At 38.1% G+C, this 7500-nt stretch overlaps 1 non-coding gene across 1 annotated transcript; it reads left to right on the plus strand.

The window, feature by feature from the left end:
* The first annotated feature begins 4523 nt into the window (after positions 1 to 4523).
* On the plus strand, positions 4524 to 4627 carry LOC148577212 (small nucleolar RNA R71). The gene has a single exon (XR_015903630.1). It is a non-coding gene; the product is annotated as a small nucleolar RNA R71 (small nucleolar RNA).
* Positions 4628 to 7500: the final 2873 nt, after the last annotated feature.

The raw sequence follows: 7500 nt of genomic DNA on the forward strand, positions 1-7500 counted from the left end.
GCATTTTGTTTTCCAGTATTACCACCGGATACATAAATGCCACAGACACATAATTGGGTGAACCTTTTCAGATTGTGACTCAGCTTTGCTAAAGTCCCCAATTAGAGGTGTCCAGGGTTCTTAAGCACACTCTTTTTTTGCTTTGGACCTTGACTTTAACCGCTCAGTCTCAAGTTTTCACTTGACACCTACACGCCACAAGCACATGGTTAGGGACAGCTTGGTTTAGCCGCCTAGACCAGGATTTTATTCCTTTAGGCCCTCCTATCCACTGATGCTCAAAGCCTTGGGATCCTTTTTATTTGCCCTTGCCTTTTGGTTTTAAGGGTTATTGGCTTTTTGCTCTTGCCTCTTGGTTTTAAGAGCTTTTGGCTTTTTCTGCTTGCTTTTTCTTTTTTTTTTCGATTTTTTTTTTCGCCTATATTTTTTTTTTCTGCAAGCTTTGTTCTTTGCTGCTTTTTCTTGCTTCAAGAATCATTTTTATGATTTTTCAGATTATCAAATAACATGTTTCCTAGTCATCATTCTTTCAAGAGCCAACATATTTAACATTCTTAAACAACAACTTCAAAAGACATATGCACTGTTCAAGCATACATTCAGAAAACAAGAAGCATTGTCACCACATCAATATAATTAAACTAAGTTCAAGGATAAATTCAAAACTCATGTACTTCTTGTTCTTTTGATTTAAAACATTTTTTTTAAGAGAGGTGATGGATTCATAGGACATTTATAAATTTAAGACATAGTTACTACTACTAATGATCATGTAATGAAGACACAAACATAGATAAGCACATAACATAGAAAATGAAAAACAGAGAAAGTAAGAACAAGGAATGAGTCCACCTTAGTGATGTCCTTGAGCTCTTCTATGTCTCTTCCTTGTCTTTGCTGCTCCTCCTTCATTGCTTTTAGATCTTCTCTGATTTCATGAAGGATGATGGAGTGCTCTTAATGTTCCACCCTTAGTTGCTTCCAATAATTGTGTGGAAGAAAATGTATTTGAGGCATCTCAGGGATCTCATGGAAATGAGCTTCTTGCGCCTCTTGAGCTCCATGACTGGGCTCTCTTGCTTGCTCCATCTTTTTCTTAGTGATGGGCTTGTCCTCTTTGATGAGGATATCTCCCTCTATGTCAATCCCAGCCGAATTGCATAGGTGGCAGATGAGGTGAGGGAAGGCTAACCTTGCCATGGTGGAGGACTTGTCAGCCACCTTGTAGAGTTCTTGAGGTATGATCTCATGAACTTCCACCTCTTCTCCAATCATGATGCTATAGATCATGATGGCCCGGTCTATAGTAACTTCAGACCGGTTGCTAGTGGGAATGATTGAGCATTGAATAAACTCCAACCATCCTCTAGCTATAGGCTTGAGGTCCAATCTTCTTAGTTGAACCGGCTTGCCTTTGGAGTCAATCTTCCATTGAGCTCCTTCTACACATATGTCCATAAGGACTTGGTCCAACCTTTGATCAAAGTTGACTCTCCTTGTGTAGGGGCGTGCGTTCTCTTCCATGTATGGCAAGTTGAACGCCAACCTCACATTCTCCGGACTAAAATCTAAGTATTTCCCCCGAACCATTGTAACATAGTTCTTTGGATCCGGGTTCTTACTTTGATCATGGTTCTTGGTGATCCATGCATTGGCATAGAACTCTTGAACCATTAGGATGCCGACTTGTTGGATGGGATTTGTTAGAACTTCCCAACCTCTTCTTTGAATTTCATGTCGGATCTCCGGATACTCATTTCTTTTGAGTTTAAAAGGGACCTCAGGGATCACCTTTTTCTTGGCCACAACATCATAGAAGTGGTCTTGATGGGATTTGGAGATGAATCTTTCCATCTCCCATGACTCGGATGTGGAAGCTTTTGTCTTCCCTTTCCCTCTTCTAGAGGATTCTTCGGTCTTGGGTGCCATCAATGGTAATGGATAAACAAAAAAGCTATGCTTTTACCACACCAAACTTAGAATATTGCTTGCCCTCGAGCAATAAACAAAAGAATAGAAGAAGAAGAAGAAGAAATATGGAGAGGGAGAGGGAGATGTGGCTTCGGTCAAGAGGAGTGTAGAGGGGTGTGTGGTGTGAATTTGAGGAAGAATGGAGGTCTTTATATAGGGAAGGGAGGGGGGGGTTAAGGTTCGGCCATATGGGTGGGTTTGGGTGGGAAATTGGTTTTGAATTTTGAAGGTAGGTGGAGTTTATGAGGTAGGTTTATGGGGAAGAGGAAATGGATGTGAGTGGTGAAGGTTTAGTGGGGAAGAGAGATTGAGGTGATTGGTGAGGGGTTTTTTAGGGAAGAGTGTTTATGGGGTTGTGTGAAAGAGAGTGGTGAGAAGAATTGAGTGGAGGTAGGTGGGGATCCTGTGGGGTCCACAGATCCTGAGGTTTTCAAGGATTTACATCCCTGCACCCCTTAGGCATGTAAAAATGCCTTTGTATCCAACTCTGGGCGTTCAGCGCCAGGTTGGTGGCCATTTTGGGCGTTCAACGCCCATTTGTGTGCCATTTCTGGCGTTGAACGCCAGAACCATGCCTGTTCTGGCGTTCAACGCCCAGAAGGTGCCCATTTTGGGTGTTCGGCGCCAGAACCATGCTCTGTTCTGGCGCTGAACGCCAGACAGATGCTCCTCCAGGGTGTGATTTTTCTTCTGCGGTTTTTGATTCCGTTTTCACTTTTTATATTTATTTTGTGACTCCACATGATCATGAACCTAAGAAAACATGAAAAACAATAAAAATAAGAATTAGATAAACATTGGGTTGCCTCCCAACAAGCGCTTCTTTAATGTCAATAGCTTGACAGTGAGATCTCATGGAGCCTCACAGATGTGCAGAGCTTTGTTGAGACTCTCCAACACCAAACTTAGAGTTTGGATATGGGAGTTCAACACCAAACTTAGAGTTTGGTTGTGGCCTCCCAACAACAAACTTAGAGTTTGACTGTGGGGGCTCTGGTTGACTCTGCTTTGAGAGAAGCTTTTTCTGCTTCTTCTCCATGGTTGCAGAGGGAGATCCTTGAGTTTTAAACACAAGGGAGTCCTCATTCCATTGAAGGAATATTTCACCTCTGTCAACATCAATCACAGCTCTTGCTGTGGCCAGGAAAGGTCTTCCTAGGATGATGGATTCATCCTCTTCCTTTCCAGTATCCAGGACTATGAAATCAGCAGGGATGTAAAGGCCCTCAACCTTTACTAACACGTCCTCTACTTGTCCATAAGCCTGTTTTCTTGAGCTGTCTGCCATCTCTAATGAGAATTTAGCAGCTTGCACCCCATAGATTCCCAGTTTCTCTATTACAGAGAGGGGCATGAGGTTTATTCCTGAACCAAGGTCACACAGAGCCTTAAAGATCATGGTGCCTATGGTACAAGGTATTATGAACTTTCCAGGATCCTGTCTCTTCTGAGGCAATGTCAGTTGATCCAGATCACTTAGTTCATTGATGAACAAGGGAGGTTCAACTTCCCAAGTATCAATGCCAAATAATTTGGCATTCAGCTTCATGATTGCACCAAGAAACTTGGCAGTTTGCTCTTCAGTAACATCCTCATTCTCTTCAGAAGAGGAATACTCATCAAAGCTCATGAAGGGTGTAAGGAGGTTCAATGGAATCTCTATGGTCTCTAGATGAGCCTCAGAGTCCTTTGGTTCCTCAGAGGGAAGCTCCTTATTGATCACTGGACGTCCCAGGAGGTCTTCCTCCTTGGGATTCACGTCCTCTCCTCTCCTCACAGGTTCGGCCATGGCGCTTATGTCAATGGCCTTGCACTCTCCTTTTGGGTTCTCTTCTGTATTGCTTGGGAGAGTACTAGGAGGGATTTCAGTGATCCTTTTACTCAGCTGGCCCACTTGTGCTTCCAGATTTCTAATGGAAGACCTTGTTTCATTCATGAAACTTACAGTGGCCTTAGATAGATCAGAGACTAGATTTGCTAAATTAGAAGCATTTTGTTCAGAGTTCTCTGTCTGTTGCTGAGTTGATGATGGAAAAGGCTTGCTATTGCTAAACCTGTTTCTTCCACCATTATTAAAGCCTTGTTGGGGCTTTTGATCCTTCCATGAGAAATTTGGATGATTTCTCCATGTTGAGTTATAGGTGTTTCCATAAGGTTCACCTAAGTAATTTACCTCTGCTATTGCAGGGTTCTCAGGATCATAAGCTTCTTCTTCAGAAGATGCCTCTTGAGTACTGTTGGATGCAGCTTGCATTCCATGCAGACTCTGAGAAATCATATTGACTTGCTGAGTCAATATTTTGTTCTGAGCCAATATGGCATTCAGAGTATCAACTTCAAGAACTCCCTTCTTCATAGGCGTCCCATTACTCACAGGATTCCTTTCAGAAGTGTACATGAACTGGTTATTAGCAACCATGTCAATGAGTTCTTGAGCTTCTGCAGGCGTTTTCTTTAGGTGAATGGATCCACCTGCAGAAGTGTCCAGTGACATCTTTGATAGCTCAGATAGACCATCATAGAATATATCCAGGATGGTCCATTCTGAGAGCATGTCAGAAGGACACTTTTTGGTCAACTGTTTGTATCTTTCCCAAGCTTCATAGAGGGATTCACCTTCTTTCTGTCTGAAGGTTTGAACATCAGCTCTAAGCTTGCTCAGCTTTTGAGGAGGAAAGTACTTGGCTAAGAAAGCCGTGACCAGCTTATCCCAAGAGTTCAGGCTGTCTTTAGGTTGAGAATCCAACCATAATCTAGCTCTGTCTCTTACAGCAAAAGGGAAAAGCATGAGCCTGTAGACTTCAGGATCTACTCCATTAGTCTTAACAGTATCACATATCTGCAAGAATTCAGTTAAGAACTGAAAAGGATCTTCAGATGGAAGTCCATGAAACTTGCAGTTCTGCTACATCAGAGAAACTAATTGAGGTTTCAGCTCAAAGTTGTTTGCTCCAATGGCAGGAATGGAGATGCTTCTTCCATGTAAATTGGAATTAGGTGCAGTAAAGTCACCAAGCATCTTCCTTACATTATTATTATTTTCGGCTACCATCTCCTTTTCCTGTTCGAAAATTTCTGAAAGGTTATCTCTGGATTGTTGTGTTTTAGCTTCTCTTAATTTTCTCTTCAGAGTCCTTTCAGGTTCTGGATCTGCTTCCACAAGAATGTTCTTATCCTTGCTCCTGCTCATATGACAAAGAAGAAGGCACAGAAAAATAATAATAATAATAGAGATCCTTTATACCACAGTATAGGGATTCCTTTGTGAGTGGAAGAAAAGAGGGGGAGACAAAGAATGTGATGTAAAGGAAGAAACACAACTGTACCGATGGAAGAGATATGAGATGAGATGTTAGGATATGAATGAATAAATAGAATAGGATGGGGGAGGGATAATTTTTGAAAATTATTTTGAAAAAGAGTTAGTGATTTTTGAAAAATGGTTTTTGAAAAATGTTAGAAATTTTCGAAAAAAATTTTTTTTTTTTTAAATTTTAAAAATAAAAATAATTAGTTAATAAAAAAGAAATTTTTGAAAAAGAGGGAAGATATTTTCGAAAATTAGAGAGAGAGAGTTAGTTAGGTAGTTTTGAAAAAGTTAAGAAACAAACAAAAAGTTAGTTAGTTAGTTGAAACAAATTTTGAAAAGATAAGAAGTTAGGAAGTTAGAAAAGATATTTTGAAAAGATATTTTTGAAAAAGATAAGATAAGAAGATATTTTTGAAAAGATATGATAGAGATTAGTTTTTGAAAAAGATTTGATTTTTAAAATCACAATTAATGACTTGATTCATAAGAAATCACAATATATGATTCTAGAACTTAAAGTTTGAATCTTTCTTAACAAGCAAGTAACAAACTTCAAATTTTTGAATCAAAACATTAATTGATTATGTTATTTTCGAAAATTTGGTATAAAAATAAGAAAAAGATTTTTGAAAAATATTTTTGGAATTTTCGAAAATAACTAATAATTTTGAAAAAGATTTGATTTTTGAAAAAGATTTTGAAAAAGATAAGATTTTCAAATTGAAAATTTGATTTGACTCATAAGAAACAATTTGATTTTAAAAATTTTTGAAAAAGTCAATCCAAATTTTCGAATTTGATGAGAGAAAAAGGGAAAGATATATTTTTTTTTGATTTTTGAATTTTTATGATGAGAGAGAAAAACACAAAAAAAAATGCAATGCATGAAATTTTTAGATCAAAACATGTGATGCATGCAAGAATGCTACGAATGTCAAGATGAACACCAAGAACACTATGAAGATCATGATGAACATCATAGACACAATTTTGAAAAATTTTTAATGCAAAGAAAACATGCAAGACACCAAACTTAGAATTCTTTAATGCTCACGCACTAAGAATTCAAGAATGCATATGATAAACATGAAAAGACACAAAACAAAAAATCATCAAGATCAAACAAGAAGACTTACCAAGAACAACTTGAAGATCATGAAGAACACTATGAATGCATGATATTTTCGAAAAAATGCAAGATGCATATGCAATTGACACCAAACTTATGATATGACTCAAGACTCAAACAAGAAACATGAAATATTTTTTATTTTTATGATTTTCTAATTTTTTTGGATTTTTATTTTATTTTATTTTTTTTTCGAAAATTATTGTGAAAAATAAAAATAAGGATTTCAAAATTTTTAATATGAATTCCAGGAATCTTGCCATGTTAGTCTTAAAGCTCCAATCAAAGGGTCAGGCATGGCTTAATAGCCAGCCAAGCTTTAATAAAAATATGAGTGTAATTCAGACATGACAAGCCTGACATACCCTATCCAGAAGGATTGGGCATGACTCCACTGAAGTGATTAGCCAATCCCAAAGCAGTTTGGGTATGGCTTTACAGCCAGATAGGCTTCAACATGCTTCATGAAACACTGGAATTCATTCTTAAAAATTTTGAAGCCATAGAATAATTTATTTTTGAAAACATTATTTTTAGTAAAATTTTTTTTTTTTTCGAAAACAAGTGAGGAATTTTTGAAAGATTTTTGAAAAATTTTTTTTTGAAAACAAAACAAAAAGAAAATTACCTAATCTGAGCAACAAGATGAACCGTCAGTTGTCCAAACTCAAACAATCCCCGGCAACGGCGCCAAAAACTTGGTGCACGAAATTGTGATGTCCAGGCTCGAACAAATCCTGGTAATGGCTCCAAAGCTTGGTGCTCTGATCTTAATTCATGATTGTCACAACTTCGATACAACTAACCAGCAAGTGCACTGGGTCGTCCAAGTAATACCTTACGTGAGTAAGGGTCGAATCCCACGGAGATTGTTGGTATGAAGCAAGCTATGGTCACCTTGTAAATCTCAGTCAGGCAGATATAAAGTGATAATGGTGTTTTCGAATATTATATAATAAAATAGGGATAAAGATACTTATGTAAATCATTGGTAGGAATTTCAGATAAGCGAATGGAGATGCTTTTCGTTCCTCTAAACCTCTGCTTTCCTGCTATCTTCATCCAATCAGTCTTACTCCTTTCCATGGCT

Source organism: Arachis ipaensis, chromosome B1 (genome assembly GCF_059453495.1).
Source record: "Arachis ipaensis isolate K30076 ecotype BB chromosome B1, ASM5945349v1, whole genome shotgun sequence".
Classification (NCBI taxonomy): Eukaryota; Viridiplantae; Streptophyta; class Magnoliopsida; order Fabales; family Fabaceae; genus Arachis; species Arachis ipaensis.